Source organism: Heterodontus francisci, unplaced genomic scaffold (assembly GCF_036365525.1).
Source record: "Heterodontus francisci isolate sHetFra1 unplaced genomic scaffold, sHetFra1.hap1 HAP1_SCAFFOLD_58, whole genome shotgun sequence".
NCBI lineage: Eukaryota > Metazoa > Chordata > Chondrichthyes > Heterodontiformes > Heterodontidae > Heterodontus > Heterodontus francisci.
The window spans coordinates 2,364,786-2,384,378 of record NW_027142006.1 but is presented as its reverse complement, the minus strand read 5'-3'; the positions used below and the strand labels follow the sequence as shown (position 1 = coordinate 2,384,378).

At 42.4% G+C, this 19,593-nt stretch overlaps 1 non-coding gene across 1 annotated transcript; it reads left to right on the top strand.

Moving 5' to 3' along the window:
- Positions 1–15,717: 15,717 nt before the first annotated feature.
- On the top strand, positions 15,718–15,791 carry trnat-ugu (transfer RNA threonine (anticodon UGU)). The gene has a single exon. It is a non-coding gene; the product is annotated as a tRNA-Thr (tRNA).
- The last annotated feature ends 3,802 nt before the right edge of the window (positions 15,792–19,593 follow it).

Genomic DNA, 19,593 nt, shown 5'->3' with positions numbered 1-19,593 from the left:
CACACCACCTTGTAAAATAATATTTGGTCCGAGCTGTTGCTAGGTACATTTAATAAGTTCTTAATGATGTCTTCCACTAACAGTCACCTGTCCTCAGAATCTCAGACATGAGTACAATGGAGTGGTTTCACACTGTCTCCCAATCTGATCTGAAACAAGTTTCCTATTCATTAAATCGAGACTCTTGAAGGTCACGATGTACCAGACCATGGGTTTTATCAGGTGTCCTGGAAAGGTCCATTGTTTGAATAAATTTCGCTGAAACTGCCCTTTCCCACACAGACACAGAAACTCACAGTAATTAGATTGAACTAACTTTAAATGAAAACCCATTCTCTCTAAAATGATTATTGATTCATTATTTATAACTCAATCAAGGTTCATTACCTTTACAATCATCTGTTTCATGATGGGTAGCTACTCATTAATTATGCAGGATATAAACGTTAGTACTGAACACAAAATGGCTCCTTTGGTCATGTGTTAATTGTAAAATGGCTTCCTTGACCTTATGAGTTATTACAACAGATACATTATAAAAATGGTCAAGTTAAACTGAGATCGAACTACCCAATCTTACCTGCATCCTCCAGTCCTCTGGCATCATTCCCATAGAAAGGAGGATTGAAAGATTGTGGTTCGAGTCTCTGATATTTCCACCCTGACTTCCCTCAGCAACCCAGGATGCAGCCCATCCAGACCGGGTGACTTTTCTACTGTCAGCACTGCTAACCTTGTAATTATTTCCTCTTTATCTATTTTCATCCCCTCCAATTTCTCCACATCCTCCTCCTTTACTGTGTGGCATTTGCACAATCTGCTTGTTTTGTGACAGATGCAATGTACTTAATTAGTGCCTCAGGCACGCCCTCTGCCTCCACAGGATCTCCTAATTGTCCCACCCTTTCATTGACTGTCCATATGTTGGTAAAAGACTTCAGTGTTCCCAGTTATGTGACCTGCTAATCTTTTCTCACACACTCTCTTGCTGATCTCATTTCCCTTTTCAGCTGTCCTTTGTACTTTCTGTATTTTGCTTGTTTCTCCTGCATATGAATCCTCACATGATTTCTATATTAATGGTTTTCGAACTATTTTGTTGAAGGATTGAGTTTTGTAAATTTCTCCCTAGCTCCCCTCATGGTCAGGCAGAAAGTTTAACTGCTGTGTTTTCAAACAGCAACAGCTTTATTTGAAAAGCCATTGGGACAGGATTCCGGGTTTTAATCCAGTCACAAATCTGTTTCTGATGTCTTGTGGCTCCAGCTGTCACGTGACGTGTCAGAGGATGACCTCATAATTGGCCCAGTCATGGAGCTGTGGGTTGATGTTTAAATTGTTTCAAAATAATTTTCCAGAAGGACAATCAAAATGAATCGATATATGAAAGGTAGATTTTGTGAATTTGTGCTCCCAGTGGAAATTCCTTCAGAGTCTGCTGGTTTTCATATCCCCAATTCCCCACAGGAAGCTCTGTGCTCAGAGTCTGTATTCCTTCCATCAACATTATACAGAATCATTTCATGGGAGACCCCAGTGTGAATTGCAGACAGGTGGGTCAGTTTTAACTTTCAAAGTAACACAGGAGCAAAATACTGCAGATACTGGAAATCTGAAATAAAAACAGAAAATGCTGGAAATACTCAGCAGGTCTGACAGCATCTGTGGCGAGAGAAACAGAGTTAACGTTTCAGATCTGTGATCTTTCATCAGAACTGGGCTGAAATTGTCTGAGGGACTGAGATTGTGGAATCAATTTCAGGGTCAAAGACATTGTACTCTGTAAGGATAGGAAGATGGTGATTATTAAGTACAGTGCAAGAATATAGATGCTTTTACATTATTTGAATCAACATTGATTTAAACTTTGTGCTCACGAATTCTATCTTTTGATCAAAATGACACTGATAACAATGGAAAAAGCAACACATGCATTTCACAGGACCTTGTAAAGCCTTTTCCAGCCAATGAAGGACTTTCCAAGTGTTGTCACTGTGCAGTACATTACAATACCCTACAATAAGGATATTTCACATTCGAGTCACACAAGTGCCAGGCAATGACCATCTCAAACAAGAGAGAACCTAACCATCTCCCCTTGACGTTCAACAGCATTACGTTTGCTGAATCTCCCACTATCAACATCCTGGGGGTTACCATTGACAAGAAAATGAACTGCAGTAGCCACATAAATATCATGGCTACAAGAGCAGGTCAGAGACTAGGAATCCTGCGGCGAGTAACTCACCTCCTGACTCCCCAAAGCCCGTCCACTATCGACAAGGCACAAGTCAGGAGTGTGATGGAATACTCTCCACTTGCCTGGATAGGTGCAGCTCCAACAACACTTCAGAAGCTCAACGCCATCCAGGACAAAGCAGCCCACTTGATTGGCACCTCATTCACTATATTCACTCTCTCCATCACCGATGCACTGTGGTAGCAGTGTGCACCATCCACAAGATGCACTGCAGCAAGGCAGCAAGCCTCCTTAGACAGCACCTTCCAAACCCGTGACTTCTACTCCCTAGAAGGACAAGGGCAGCAGATGCATGGGAACACCACCACCTGCAAGTTCCCCTCTAAGCCAGACAACATCCTGAATTGGAACTATATCACTGTTCCCTTACTGTTGATGGGTCAAAATCCTGGAACTCCCTTCCGAACAGCATCACATCGACTGCAGTGGTTGAAGAAGGCAGCTCACCACCACTTTCTCCATGGAATTAGGGATGGGCAATAAATGCAATAAATAAAAATAAAATCAATAAAAAATGACAATAATCACCAAAAGTAGAAAATACATATGAAAATGAAAATATAATAAAGCACAGTCAGCATGGATTTCACAAAGAAAGTCTTGATTAACCTTATCTTTGAAGAATCAACAGCAAGAGTAATACAGCAGATGTGGAAGAGTTTAAGTTAATAAACCTCATCCTTTTATGTGCTGAAACCAACAAATTGTGGGTGAACAAACAAGCACACTAACTGACAGAGCTGGGTGTTGTTCTTTCTAAATTACCCGAAAGCAGGGTGTTAATGAGTTAAATCTCCAGGTTTCTGCAACCAGAATAGCCATTGTCCACGATCAGTTTCACTGTTATAAATAAAGATGAAACATTCATTGTGAATCTATAGAAACAGTCTGGTCCTGCACACTGCAGACACATCCACGTCATCACCAACCAGCTCTCCTATAATTGGTGCAGTTATTTGACTTTTCGCCATTAGCTCCATGGAATTACTTTTAAAAGATTTAAATTCTGAGAAGTTTTGTTAATATTCAGCCCTTGAGAAGAAACCATTCCCTGGCCACAGTGGAGAGAGCATTGAATATAAAACTGTAGACTACCAGGTAACACAGTGAAAGCTTATCAGCTAATCTATAATTGCTTAGTTTTCTTATTTTTGCTCTTGCTATTTGGTTTTTCATCCTTTTCAGTCCTGACTGTGGATATTATTGTGATTAAATGTGAAAAGATGCAATGTGTCTCAGCCCCGGTATATTGACTCTTTCTCTGTACAGTGCTGTATACACTCAGATACTGACAGTGTCCCTCCCTCCCTCAACTTTCCAGCCCTGACGGTGCAGAAAGTGCTGCTCAAAGTTACACATTCTGACTGTTTGCAGTTGATTAGTGAGAGATTATTAACGTATCCTCCTGCAGCGCTGCCTCGGTTAATAACAGCAGATCGAAGTCACATTTCAGATACAGAAACAGACGCATCAATTATTCACTCTTTTCCAGAGTGAGTGAGGCCGAGACAAGCAGCAACATTCCAGCCCCACACTCTGCAATTACCCAGCACCAGCAGAAAGCAGTGAATACAGATTCAATCAGTGGGTTAATGTCCATTACAGGGATGCAAGATTCCACAGCCCAGGACAAACATCCCCAAACACCGAGAACAAGCTCAGGAAAACCCGGGGGAGTTAATATCCCAATCACTGAGCATTCCAGTAACATTGAACAAGTTCCTGAACTGAGTGAACCTTTCAAAGTACAGAAGTGATGACGAGGTGAAAAAGGTCTGAACAGTTGAGGTGACTGAGCGGTTTCAGCTTTTCTGTTCAGGTTGCAGCTTTCACTGGAGGCATGTGTTTAAATCCCACTTCTGACAACTTGATTTTCAGTTACTTTGCAGAGCTTCCTTGAAGGTTTGAGGTAGAGTAAATACTGAGGAACTGTTTCTAACTGCTGAACGGTCCACAACGAAGGTTACAGATTTAAGGTGACTCACAAAACCAGAAGGAACATGAGGAAAAATTCCTTTCTGCAACGTGTGGTTAGGATTTCAGTTATGTGGATAGATTGGAGAAGCTGGGGTTGTTCTCCTTAGAGAGGAGATTTGATAGAGGTGTTCACAATCATGAGGGGTCGTGACAGACCTGATAGAGAGAAATTGTTGGTAGAAGGATTGAGACTCAGGTAAAAGCTGTGGCTCAGTTGGTCACACTCACCTCGAAATCACAAGCTTCTGGGTTCAGATTTCACAGCTGACACTCCAGTGCAGCACTGAGGGTGTTGAAGGTGCTGCCTTTCAGGTGTGATGTTAAACCAAGACCTGGTCTGCATGTTTGGGTGAATGTAAAAGATCCCATGTTGCAATTTCAAACAAGTGAAGAGCAATTCTCCCTGGTGTTGTGATCAATATTTGCCCCTCAATCAGATCAGTTGGTCATTATCACATTGCTGTTTGTGGGTATTAGCTGCTGCATTTCTGACATTACAACAGTGATTACACTTGAAAAGTATTTCATTGTTTACAAAGTGCTTTGATATATCCAGTGGTCTTGAAAGGTGCTATATAAATGCAAGTCTTTTCTTTCTTTATCACAACACATTGCTGTGTAAAAAATGGTTCTTCATGTCACCTCTGGTTCTTCTGCCAATCACCTGATATCTGTGTCCTCTGCTTACTGACCCTTTTACCACTGGAAACAGTTTCGCCTTATTTAAAATGATTTTGAACAAATGTGTCAAATCTCTTCTGACCTTTCTCTGCTGCAAGGAGAACAACCCCAGCTTCTCCAATCTCTCCACATAACTGAAATCCCTCACCCTGCTGCCATTGTGGCAAATCTCTTTTTTATTCTTTCATGGGATGTGGGCATTGCTGGCAAAGCCAGCATTTATCGCCCATCCCTAATTGCCATTGGGAAGGTGGTGGTGAGCCGCCTTTTTGAGCCATTGCAATACCTGCTGTTAGGAAGTGAGTTCCAGGATGTTGATCCAGTGACAGTGAAGGAATCATGATATAGTTCCAAGACAGGATGGTGTGTAGCTTGGCGGGGAACTTGCAGATGGTGGTGTTGCCATTCATCCAATGTCCTTATAGGTGGTCGAGGTCGTGGTGGATGGAGTGCTGATCAAGTGAGCTGCTTTGTCCTGGATGGTGTTGAGCTTCTTTGGTGTTGTTGGAGCTGCACTCATCCAGGCAAGTGAGGAGCCTTTCATCACACTCCTGACTTGTGTCTTGGAGATGGTGGACAGGAGGTGAGTGATTCACAGTAGAATTCCCAGCCTCTGACCTGCTCTTGAAGCTATGGTATTTATATGGCTGTTCCAATTCAGTTTCTGTTCATTGGCAACCCCCAGGATGTTGATAGTGAGGGATTCAGCAATGATAATGCCATTGAATGTCAAGGGGAGATAGTTAGATTCTCTCTTGTTGGAGATGATAATTTTGGGAATTGATAGGAAGCTGCTTCATGATTGGTGGAACAAACGCCCGCCCTTGGGGTGGAGCCAACAGCTGCATCCGTCCAATAACAGACAGAGTGGAAGTACTGTATCAGGCCTTGTTAGTTCAGTTGGTAGAGAATGAGACTTTTAATCCCAGGGTCTTCGATTTGAGAACCTTGTTGTGTGGTTGTTCTTCCCTTTTTCAGACTTCGTCAGCAGAGAGTTCAAGGAGTGTGTCTGGTCCATTTCCCACACATCTGCCCTCCCCTCTTCCCATCCCTCCCAGAAACGCCACAGGTTTCCCCTTGTCCTTACTTTCCACCCCACCTGCCTCCACATCCAAAGGATTATCCTCCACCATTTCCACCACCTCCAGCGTGATGCCACCACCAAATGCATCTTCCCCTCCCCTGTCAGCATTCCGAAAGGATCGTTCCCTCTGCAACACTCTGGTCCACTCCTCCATTATCCCCAATACCTCGTCCCCTTCCCACGGCACCTTCCCATTCAATCGCAGGAAGTGTAATAGCTTCCCTTTTACCTCCTCTCTCCTCACTATCCAAGGCCCCAAACACCCCTTTCAGGTGAAGCAGCGATTTACTTGTACTTCTTTCAATTTAGTGTACTGTATTTTCTGTTCACAATGCGGTCTTCTCTAAATTGGGGAGACCAAACGCAGATTAGCTGACCGCTTTGTAGAACACCTCCACTCAGTCCGAAAGCATGACCCTGAGCTTCTGGTTGCTTGCCATTTCAACACTTCCCCCTGCTCTCATGTCGACATTTCTGTCTTTGGCCTGCTCCAGTGTTCCAGTGAACATCAACGCAAGCTCGAGGAACAGCACCTGATCTTTCGATTCGTCACTCTACAGCCTTGTGGACTGATCCTTGAGTTCAATAACTTCAGAACATGACTGGCGTCAGGCAAACTCCCCCACCCCACCTGCCAAGACTGAGGCACACATGATTTTTGCCACATGAACATTAAAACTTAAAATTGCAAGCGCCTGACGGGAAAGAAATTTGCATAGTAACAAACAGTATTGAAACAAAGGGACGCAGTCTTTTGCTTCCCCAATACACAGCAGAAGTGGTCAGACCAGTTTTAGTCACATGACTAGTTGGCTGTTGGTTTTTTGAACTTGCCACAGATTTGAACTCAGAACACCATGTGCTCCCGGATGGGGCAGACCCTCTCCAGTCCTGCCTGCCTCCATCTCTTTCCCACAGAACTGAACCTTGTGAAAACATGTGAATCTCAAAGAGAGAAAAGTCTCCAACATGTACAAGGTTTAAGGAGAATACTGGGCCCTACGAAATGCAAGAATTACCTACAAAAGTGCTATACCGTGAGCTCGAAGCACAGTAACAAGATATTGCCTCAAACTGTTCCACTTTATCTTTTCTTTTTTCTGTCCCTAGCTGCATCTGTATATCACGTGTGCATGCTAGCATGGGTGCATCGTATATCTGTAGGCATGAACCGTATTAAAGTTTAAGCAAGTTTAATAAGTTTCACTTTTCTTCTTTAAACCAAAGAAAGCCTGTTTGTGTTCATTTCTTTGCATTATAATTGGAAAGCTGTGAACAAGGATTCACCAAAGGGGGAGCACAAAACACAGTCTGTTTGAAACCATGTGCCTGTTTTTCATGTAGTCAGTGCTGCTCATTATTCTGCTATTAACACTCTCTCTGGACAAATGCTTTGTCTTTGACCACAAGCATTAACGGACTCCTTGCCTTTGTCCCAGGACAACTTTGTTATTTAATCTTTCCTGCCCTCTGCCCCATCAAACACCTTCCCCTTTGTTCTCTCCCACAGGCCCCTCTCCTTCACTTGTTTAAAACCTAATTCTTTTCTAACCTTTGGCAGTTCTGATGAAAGGTCACAGACTTGAAACTTTATCTCTATTTCTCTCTCCACAGATGCTGCCAGACCTGCTGAGTATTTCCAGCACCTTTGTTTTTATTTCGGATTTCCAGCATATGCAGTATTTTGCTTTTACTATATCAGAAAGTCTCTCCTTGATTCAGGACTCTTACGTCTCTCCAGCGTCTCGCTGCTAAAGATTGAACTTTATCTCATTTCACTCTCAGCTCTGGGTAGGTGTGGATCAGTGGGACTTCTGGCTGTCTCCTGCTTCACATTCCATCAGTGCTGAGAAAACAATGGGAAACATTACTCATGTTGTGTTCTGTAAATTTTGACAAACACTTGAATGTAAATATTGTCTTCCAAAGCAATGAGCGAAGGCTGGTTTTAGTGTGTGGCTGAAATAGATCAGCTGGATTTGCATTGCACTAAAAATCGCAGTTCTTGGTTCAATCCCAGGTTTTGGCACTTTCAACCTCTCCTGTGTCTTTTTCTTTGGCTCCAATTGTCAAGCTGCATGATTTACTCTGAAATTAGCACCAGAGAATCAAGGCACCAGCGAGCATGAGGAGCTGAAATTAGCACAGATCAAATCCACTTAATACTTCTGACTGAAAATGGTTGCAAATACTTCAGTTTTGCCTTTTGCACTGACGTGCTCGGCTCCACCATCATTGAGGATGTGGGTGTTTTTGGAGCCTCCTCATCTTGTTAGTTATTAAATTATCCACCACCATTCACGACTGGATGTGGCAGGACTGTGGAGCTGTGATCTGATCCTGAGGGAGATATCCGTGCATGGAGTGGCAGGATGTATGGAGAGTGATCCTAAAGAGGGTGTCTGAGCCTGGAGTGGAAGCTTTCTGTGGAGGTGCAGGAGTAGGCCATTCAGCCCCAGTGTTTTATAAAGGTTTAGTATAACTTATTTGCTTTTACTCTATGCCTCTATGAATAAAGCCAAGTGTCCTGTTTGCTTTTAGCAACATTTTCAAACCTTCTAAGATTGGTGCACATTGTCTCATTCTTCCTCCCAAACTTTATCACTTTACACTTTTCTGTGTAAAATTTTATCTGCCATGTGAAAGCCCATTTTGACAGTTTTTTTATCTTCTCCTGAAGTGTGTTACTGTCACTGGCATAAGACGAAATTCCCCAGCATTCTTTGATGCTATCTCCATGGAGAGAGCAATCTTACACGCCAGCTGAAATGTAGGATTTTGCGTGTTTAGTTGGGACATCCTTCGATCCAAGGTTTTGGCAGCATTTGCAACTTTTTTTAATCCTGCTTTGATGGACGAGTGAAAAAACTGAACAGTTCCATTCTTCCTTCTTCCCTTCTTTCCATCAGTTTCTCTTTTCTGTCCCAGATCAATATAATGATGAGAATCCCAATTTAATCTGCTGTTTCTGGTGTTTTATCCATTCCAATCAAAATTCAACATTCCAATCAAATCTATTTGTTATTCCACAGTATCTCTCCATGTGTTTTATTCTGTTGTATTCTCTCATAGTCTGTTTGATGATCAATGTTACATCTCACTCTCTGTTCTGGTGAAGATCAGAAGCAGTGATATCTGTTTACACCGCCTGACAAGTCGGCTGAGGCTGTGCCTCGCTGATCACGTGGAGTTGAAGCAATTCTTCCAGTCAGTTAGTTCAGTTGTCATTTCATGAGAAATTCGAAGTCATCATGACTTCGTCAGCGACCTAATGGTTCAGGTGTCTGAGTGATGTTAATCATGCTGTGATCAAATGATTGTATGTTCCAGTCTTTCCGTGGTGGGTTTTCACACTGAGTAGAAACGTGTTGGACATGGTCTGGAAATGTTTCACACCGCTCCATTCCCAACAGGCCATGACCTGATGTGATGGAAATTTCATTCACTTACAGAAGCTACATTTCCATCATTGCACATCTGGCTGCACAGTCAGGATCTGTGTGAAGGTGACGTTTGTGCTTCTGTTACTTGCCAGGTGACGAGGTGGCTGAGAGGTTAAGGCGATGGGCTATTAATCCGTTGTGTTGTGCACACGTGGGTTTGAATCCCATCCTTGTTGTTAGTTTATCAACTGCCTGTTACATTCTTGTTTCCAGCTTCAATGTAATGTTGGCCTGGAAACCTGTTCTTGTCAGTATCTTGACGGTGGTTCCAGAATTGTTTATACTTTATTAAAATTGAGACAGACAATTGGAATTCATCACCCAAATTGGACTGGAATGAAGATCAAATAGGGATCACGAAACGGAGCAGGATTTCCCCTCCCCTCCTTCCTTCCTTCCATCTTTACTTTCTCTGGATTTACACCAAGTGAACGACTAACGGGAAAAGCAAATGGCGAGGGAGCAGAAGCAGAACATTATCCTTTGGCAAGAAATTTATTTTCAAATCTTCTTGATAGATTAAGTGAGTGAGCAATGTTTTGGCAAATGGAGTTTAAAATGAGGGGTCATCTGGGACCTACGAAAGATAGATCAGAGTGTTTTTTGTTAAGTGGTGAGATGATAGAAACTGCGGAGGCGCAGAGACCCGAGTGCTGAATCACTAAAAGCTAGTGGACTGGTAGAAAAATAATGTGAAAAGTGAACGGAATATGAAGATTGGAACTCATGTTGTAGTTATATAAAGCTCTGTGCTCCTGAAGTAAATGTCCAAGCCCAGATTGTGGGGAATCTGTGGAGAGTGATTTGTTTTTTATTCATTAATGGGCGCGAGTATCGCTGATAAGGCTGGCATTTATTACCCATCCCTAATTGCCCTTGAGAATGTGGTGGTCAGCTGCCTTCTTGAACTGCTGCAGTCCATATGGTGCAGGAACACCCACAGTGCTATTGGGGAGGGAGTTCCAGGATTGTGACCCAACAACAGTGAAGAAATGGCGATATAGTTCCATGTCAGGATGGTGAGTGACTTAGAGGGGAACCTGCAGGTAGTGAGTTCCCATGCATCTGCTGCCCTTGTTCTTCGAGGTGGTAGTGGTCATGGGTTTGGAAGGTGCTGTTGAAGGATACTTGGTGAGATACTGCAGTGCATATGGAGATGGTACACACTGCAGCCACTGTGTACTGGTGGTGGAGGAACTGAATGTTTAAGGTGGTGGGTTAGGTGCCGATCAAGTGGGCTGCTTTCTCCTGGATGGTGTTGAGCTTCTTGAGTGTTGTTGAGTGGGATGTATTCCATCCCACTCCTGACTTGTGCCTTGTACATGGTGGACAGGATTTGAGGTGTCAGGAGGCGAGATACTTGCTGCAGAATTCCTAATCTCTGACCTGCACTTATAGCTGCAGCATAGATGTGACTGGTCCAGTTTAGTTTCTGGTCAGTGGTAACCCTCAAGATGTTGATGGTGGGGGATTCAGCGATGATTATGCTGCTGAATATCAAAAGGTAGATGGTTTGATTCTCTCTCAATGGAGATGTTCACTGCTGAGCACTTGTGTGGCCAGAAGGTTGCTTGTCACTTATCAGCTCAAGCCTGAAGTTTGTACAGGTCTCGCTGCTTGTGGGCACAGACTGCTTCAGTATCTGAGGATTTGTGAGTCATCAGCGAACATTTCCACTTCTGACTTATGTTGAAGGGAAAGTGATCAATGAAACAGCTGAGGATGTTTGGGCCGAGGACACTACCCTGAGAAACTCCTGAGGCAATGTCCTGGGCTGAGATGATTGGCCTCCACTAACCACAACCATCTTGCTTTGTGTGAGATATGACTCCACCACGTGGAGAGTTTTCCCCTTGATTCTCATTGACTTCAATTTTGCTCGGGATCCTTGATGCCACACTCACTCAAGGGCAATCACTCTCACCTCTCCTCTAGAACTCCACTCTTTTGTGTCTGTTTGAACCAAGCTGCAATAAAAAATAAGAACAGAAGAAATATTAGCAGGAGTAGGCCATTTGGCCCCTCGAGCCTGCTCCACCATTCAATAGGATCATGGCTGACCTGATCATGTCCTCAACCCCACTTTCTTGCCTGCCCCCCATAACCCTTGACTTCCTTGCAGATAAAATTCTGTCAAACGCAGTCTTGAAGACATTCAATGACCCAGCCTCCACTACTCTCTGTGGTAGAGAATTCCAAAGATTAATGACTCTCTGAGAGAAGAAATTCCTCCTCATTTCCTTCTTAAATGGAAGACCATTATTCTGAAACTGTGTCCCCTAGTTCTAAATTCCACCATGAGGGGAAACATCCTCTCAGCATCCACCCTGTCAAGCCCCCTCAAAATCTTATATGTCTCAATACGATCACCTTTCATTTTTCTTAACTCCAATGAGTATCGGTCCAACCTGATCAACTCTCCATATAAGACAACCACTTCATCACAGGAATCAATCCAGTGAACCTTCTCTGAACTGCCTCCAATGCAAGTATATCCCTCCTTAAATAAGGAGACCAAAACTGTACACAATACTCTAGGTGTGGTTTCACCAACACCCTGTACATTTGCAGCAAGACTTCTCTTCTTTTATACTCCATCCCCCTTGAAATAAAGGGCAACATTACATTTGCCTTCCTAATTATTTGCTCTACCTGCATAGTAACTTTTTGTGATTCATGTACGAGGACACCCAGATCCTTCTACACCGCAGCATTCTGTAATCTCTCACAATTTAAATAATATTTTGCTTTCCCATTCTTCTTACCAAAGTGGATAACCTCACGTTTTCCCACATTATACTCTACCTGCCAAGTATTTGCCTGGGGTCGAGGAACCCTGGCAGAACCTAAACTGAGCATCGATGAGCAGATTATTGCTAAGTGTCTGGTGCTTGATAGCACTGTTGATGACATCTTCCATCACTTTGCTGATGATTGATAGGAGACTGATGGGGTGGTAATTGGTCAGATTGGATTTGTCCTGCTTTTTTTTATGGAGTGGGCACATTTGGGCAATTTTCCACATTGTCGGGTAGATGCCTGTGTTGTAGCTCTACTGGAACAGTGTGGCTGAGAGCACAGCTAGTTCTGGAGCACAAGTCTTCAGTACTAGAGCCGGGATGTTGTTCGGGCCTATTGTCGTTGCTGTATCGAGTGACCTCAGTTGTTTCTTGCTATCATGTGGAGTGAATCGAATTGGCTGAAGACTGGAAACTGTGATGCTGGGGACCTCAGGAGGCCGAGATGAATCATCCACTGAGCAATTTCTGATGTAAGATGGTTGTAAATGATTTAGCTTTGGCTCCACCATTATTGAGGATGGGGATTTTTTGGAGCCTCCTCATCTGGTTAGTTATTTAATTGTCCACCATCATTCATGACTGGATGTGGCAGGACTAAGGACCTGTGATCTGATCATGAGGGAGATATCCATGCATGGAGTGGTGGGATCTATGGAAAGTGATCCTGAAGAGGGTGTCCGAGCCTGGAGTGGCGGGATCTGTGGAGACTGATCCTGACGAGTGTGTGCAAACCTGGAATGGAAGCTTTCTGTGGAGGTAGAGGAGTAGGCCATTCAAACCCAGTATTTTATAAAGGTTTATCATAACTTATTTGCTTTTACTATATGTCTCTATTAATAAAGCCAAGTGTCCTGTTTGCTCTTAGAAGCCTTTTCAAACCTTCTAAGATTAGTGTACATTGTCTCTCTGTTCTGGCACCCACTTTAGAATTGTAACATTTCATTTATATGGCCTCTCCTTATTCTTCCTCCCAAATTGTATCTCTTCACAATTCTCTGTGTAAATTTTAACTGCCATGTGAAAGCCCATTTTACCAGTTTTATTAAGCTCCCCTGAAGTGTGTTACAATCACTGGCACAGGATGAAATTCTCGAGCATTCTTTGATGCAATCTCCATGGAAAGAGCAATCTTACATGCGAGCTCGAATGTGAGATTTTGTGTGTTTAGTATCTTTTCTCATCCACCAATATAAGCACAAATCTGTCTCATAATGCACGGTCTAAGAATATGCCAAAGTTGCAATGTAGTGATAAATTCTTCATGCCACAATGTACTCACCAACTGTTTCACTACTTTTCTGATTTCTGCTTCCAAATTTCTAGCTTGCCGTGATCTCAAGTGGCTTTGGGTTGAAATGTTCCTCCAACTTGGTGATGATTGTTTTGAATGGCACATCTTTTGCCTTGATGGGAGCAGGAAGCTTTGTTAGCTGGTCAGACACTTCCAGGCTAATTTCCATTGGCAAAATTGCTTTCTTGCCCTCAAGAATTGCCTCATTCTGAGTCTTGACCTCTGCACTTTCACCTTCAAATTCCAAAATGTTATTAGCTCTGAAAAACATGTCCATTCTTTCAATATATGAACTGAATGGTTCTCAAGCCCTCTCATAAGTTCCTCACCTTCCGATGTATCCCATATGTGTGCAGCCATATTGTCCCAAATAAGCAATTTGAATCAGATGCACAGGAATACCCTGCGGTATCTCATTCAACTGAAGAGACATTCTGTGGCCCAGGCTTCACACAATCCACCTAAAATCTCCACCATCCGAGCAGGTAGGTCACCAGGAGCTGCCTGATCTTGTTCACTGCAGTCCCTGCTGCTGCTTGCTGCCTATATTTACAGACTTTTATCTCATCCTCATCACCATTTTCTCCAATATATTCAGGGGGCATCAGCAGAGAAAATATACACCAAGCGTGGCAAGTGCAAGGAATTGTTTACTTACGTCATTATGTCATGCACATAATATACAAATACATTACATGTGTGAATCATTTCTTGAGCACTTTTATACCAGATGTGTCTGAATAAATGGAACCCCATCACAATAAACACTGTCACCTTTCAATGTTTAACGGAGAGGTTTGACGGCCTGATGTGTGTGATTCCCACATTCATGTGTTTCTACAAAGTTCGGAGAAAGACGGAGATATGAATAATTTGCAGGGAAATCTTTAAGCATATCTCCATGTTTCTCACTGACAAAGTTCTGCAAACACATGGATTCAGAAAGAACCTGAGTGCAAAATCAACAAAAATAAACACAGCCAGAGAGACTTGCAATAACCTGTAGCTCAGGGAAAGTACATGATGTTATGGAAGTGATTTAGAATTTTTTTTTGTGAAATTCTTTTTGAGGAATTCATCGTCAAACTTAATAAATGTCAGACCAGTTCTTTTTCAAGAGGGTACTGAAAGTATTAATTTGGCAACTATGTTTACTGGTTGTCACATGACTCAAGTTAAATGTCGAACAGAAACCCTGGTAACAGGGGGAAATGTGGACAGAGAAGTCAGTTGCGCCTCTTGATTGGACAAACCCGGCAGCAGCAGCACTCACCGAAGAGGGCAGAAAAATCACAAGCTTTTATTTGTCGCAGTCATTGTGTTTTACCTTCTGTAGTGAGCAGCTGATAAAGTTAGCCTGAAGAAGTGTCAAGGAAGGAGAGAAGATCACAACCCACGTTGTTTTGCAGCAAATCTTTAAAAGACCCTGAGAACTTCACTGCGTCAATTCATCTCTTCTCCTGTCTTTGAAGAAAGCCTGCTAAAATTAATTCTCAACACTGCCTCTAAAAAACTGTTCTAAAAGACCCTGGTGACCTGTCTACGCATACTCAGAAGTTAGACTGTTTGCCAGTTTTGGAACAACATATCTCATCTGCTGTTTTCTTCAGGAATGAACAAGTAATCAGCCCAAGTGTTGTTTTTGTCTTTAACAGAACTCAGAATTGAAAAAATAATTCTTTTTTTTTTCAGTTAACCGGTGTATGTGTGTGTGCGTGTGTGGGGCTGTGGTAAGAAAGGGGCTTTAAATGTTGGTTAAGGTAAAAAGGGAACTTTTAAAATTTCTACCTGTGTATTTATGCTTTATTTCATGACTAGTTAAAACTTGTTCTGTAATAAACTGATAATTTTGCTGTTCATTAAAGAAACCTGGTCAGTGTCTTCTATTCTGGGAAGAATAGAGTATGTGATTGACTGTTTCAGGAAGTGGGAAAAGTTAAAATATATGTTGTGACCTGTGGAGAAGTGGGATGAGAATATATAGAAGGGTCTGAAGAAGGGTCATTGACCTGAAACGTTAACTCTGCTTCTCTCTCCACAGATGCTGCCAGACCTGATGAGTATTTCCAACGTTTCTTGTTTTTATTTGAGATTTCCAGCATCTGCTGTATTTTCCTTTGATATTGATATTATATGAGAATAAATAGTGCACTCCTCTGATTTTAATTGTAACAACATCTGGCTCTGTAGCTTAGTTGGTTAAAGCACCTGTCTTGTAAACAGGAGATCCTGGGTTCAATTCCCAGCAGAGCCTTGTTTCTCATTTGTGATGTATAAGTTACCTTGTCAACCACTTCCATCTGTGTCTTCTGAACTTTCAGTGAGAATTCAGATTATGTGATGAATTTTCGTCACAAGAGAAAACAGCCTTTGTGAAGAATGTGAGTTTGGAATGGCTGTTCCTTCTTGGACAGAAATTCAGTGCTGATATTTCAAAGGCAACTTCTTTGATACAAATTTGTTCACTGTTGCATTCAACCTGGAAAACAGCTCGACATTAATGTCACTGAAGGAAAGTGTGACTGCGTTGTATGTTTCAGAGTGTTTGTGTTGTTATGTGTTGCTTGTGACTGAGACTGGGACATGACGCAAGTGGGAGGGTTCATCTGAGGTTTGGAATATTTGTCAGTCAGGAACAAGAAAAATCAAAGGAACCAAATAAGTAAACCTATGTCTCATGTGGTTACCGAGAAACAGTGAGGAGATATGAAACGTTGTTCTTTTCAATACAGCAGTGTGAACATTGACCTTTCCTGCCTTTTATAAACAGTATTTGAAGTGTCTCGGTAACAATGTTCAGTGTTGATGAGAGTGGGGTCTGGGTGAGCAGCTGCTGAGTGTGACAGGGTCAGGACTGGATGCAGGAAGTTCTCTGACAGTCTCTCTCTCTCTCACTGATGGGTTTGAGTTGATTTTCAACTGGCAGCTGTTGGTGTTTCGATAAATCAAGTTCCCTCCACCCATTTTTTTGGACAGACAGTGTAGTATAAGGATGTAAAGGGTTAATGCTGAAGACATTGGGATCAATCACTCCCACTGTCAAAGTGATGATGTAACAGTCACATGAGATGAGGTTTGGGAGGAGAGAGCAGCACCAAGGATGCTAGCTCAGGAGGCTTGATGAGTGTGTATATAGTATTGTGTAAATTAGAAAAGAGTTCTTAGTTCTTTCAGCAGGAAATGTGTCCCGAAAATATCGAGAAACTCACAATTTTATTATTCAGGAGTCGGAACACAAATATTAATTCCAAGTGACCGTTCTGGGTTCATTTAACAAAAAAAGGTAGAGAATAATATTACTCACTGATTGAAATCCCCCAGTGAGGAGACAGTTAAACAGGTGATCTGTTGGGGCATCCTTCGATCCAAGGTTTCTGCAGCATTTAATCTCCCTTTTTGGTGAAATTCTCTGTTATATGCAACTTTTTTTTTATCCAGCTTTGAGCGGCAAGTGAAAAAACTGAAAAAAGTGAGCAGTTCCATCGTTTCTTTTCTTCCTTCTTCCCTTCTTTCCATCAGTTTCGCTTTTCTGTCTCAGATCAATATAGTGATGAGAATCCCAATTTAATCTGTTGTTTCTGGTGTTTTATCCATTCCAATCAGAATTCAACATTCCAATCAAATCTATTTGTTATTCCACAGTGTCTCTCCATGTGTTTTATTCTGTTGTATTCTCTCACAGTCTGTTTGATGATCAATGTTACATCTCACTCTCTGTTCTGGTGAAGATCAGAAGCAGTGATATCTGTTTACACCATCCACCAAGTCGGCCTGAAGATTTGCCTCGCCGATCATGTGGAGTTAGGAACATAGGAGCAGGAGTCGGCCATTCAGCCCATCGAGCCTGCCCCACCATTCAATATGATCATGGCTGATCATCCACTTCAATGCCCTTTTCCCCACACTTTCCTCATATTCCCTTATGTCATTTGTATTTACAAATCTGTCAATCTCTGCTTTAAACATACTCAACGACATGGCTTCCACAGCCATCTGGGGTACAGAATTCCAAAGATTCACAACCCTCCGAGTAAAGAAATTTCTCCTCATCTCTGTCCTAAGGTGCTTCCCCCTTATTTTGAAATTGAGCCCCTGGTTCTCGACTCCCCATCCAGATGAAACATCTTAGCTGCATCTACCCTGACTGTCCTTTAAGTATTTTGTAGGTTTCAATGAGATCACCTCTCATTCTTCGAAACTCTAGAGAATACAGCCCCAGTTTCCCCAATCTCTCTTCATAGAACAGTCCCACCATCCCAGGAACAAGTCTGATGAACCTTCATTGAACTCCCTCCATGGCAATAATATCCTTCCTAAGGTAAGGAGACCAAAACTGCACACAGTACTCCAAGTGCGGTCTAACCAAGGTTCTATACAATTGAAGCAAGAATTCACTACTCCTGTACTCAAATCCTCCTGTGATAAAGGCTAACATACTATTAGCCTTCCTAATTGCTTGCTGCACCTGCATGTTAGCTGTCAGTGACTTATTGACATGGACACCCAGGTCACCCTTATATTCTATACCTCAGCTAATAAAGGAAAGGATTCCATATACCTGTTGAACCACCTTACTGACCAGTCCTGCTACCTTCAGGGATCTGTGGACATTCACTCCAACGTCCCTCACTTCCTCTGCACCGTTCAGTGTTCTCCCATTAATTGTGTATTCCTTTGCCTTTTTTGACCTCCCAAATGCATCACCTCACCCTTGTCCAATTTGAATTCCATTTACCACTTCTCTGCCCACCTGACCAGTCAATTGATATCTTCCTGCAGTGTACAGCAATCCTCCTCCCTATCAACAACACGGACAATTTTTGTGTCATCTGCAAACATCTTGATTGTGCCCTCTACATTTATGTCCATATCATTAATATATACCACAAAAAGCAGGGGACCTAGTTCTGAGCCCTGTGGAACACCACTGGAAACAGTCCTCCAGTTGCAAAAACACCTGTAACCAATTCCTTTTTTTTCCTGCCACTGAACCAATTTTGTGTCCAGCTTGCTACATTCCCCTGGATCCCATGTGCTTTTATTTTTTTTAACCAGTTTGCCATGTGGGACCTTGTCAAAAGTCTTGCTAAAATCCATGTGGATCAGATCAACTGCACTATCCTCATCAATCCTCCTTGTTACTTCTTCAAAAACATTCAATCAAGATAGTCAGACAGGAGCTTCCCTTAACAAATCCATGCTGACGGTACTTGATTAATCTGTGCCTTTCTAAGTGACAGTTTATCCTGTCTCTCAGAATTAATTCCAATAATCCGCCCACTATTGAGGTTAGGCTGACTGGCCTTTAATTATTTGGTCGATCATTCGCTTCCTTTTTCAACAATGGTGCAATGTTAGCAATAAAAACAAAAAGTGCTGGACATCCACAGCAGGTCTGGCAGCATCTGTGGAGAGAGAAACAAAGTTAACATTTCAGGTCAGTGACCTTTCATCAGAACAGAAACGTTAACTTTGCTTCTCTCTCCACAGTTGCTGCCAGATCTGCTGTGTATTTCCAATGCAACTAGTTTTTATTTCAGATTTGCAGCATCTGCAGAATTTTGCTTTTATTGCAGTGTTACGAGACCTCCAATCCTCTAACATCACACCCGTATCCAGTGAGGGATTGGAAACTGATGGTCAGACCTTCCACTATTTCCTCCCTGACTTCTTTTAACAGCCTGGGGTACATTTCATCCGGCCCTGATGATTTATCCACTTTCAAGGATGCTAATCCCATTTATACTTCTTCTCTCCCTCAGTTTATCATGTCCAAAACTTCACACTCCTTCTCCTTAATTACAATATCTGCATCACCCCCCTCATTTGTGAAGACAGTAAAATATTCATTAATAAACATACCAACATCTTCCACACTGACACATAGGTTACATTTTTAGGTCTTTGATGGGCCCTACTCTTTCCTCAGTTGCCTCTGACTGCAATGTATTGATGAAACATCTTTGGATTTGTTTTGATTTTGCTTGTCAATATTCTTTCGTGATCTCTGTTTCTTCTTCATCGCTACTCCCAAATACCTCTAGTCATGTCAAAAC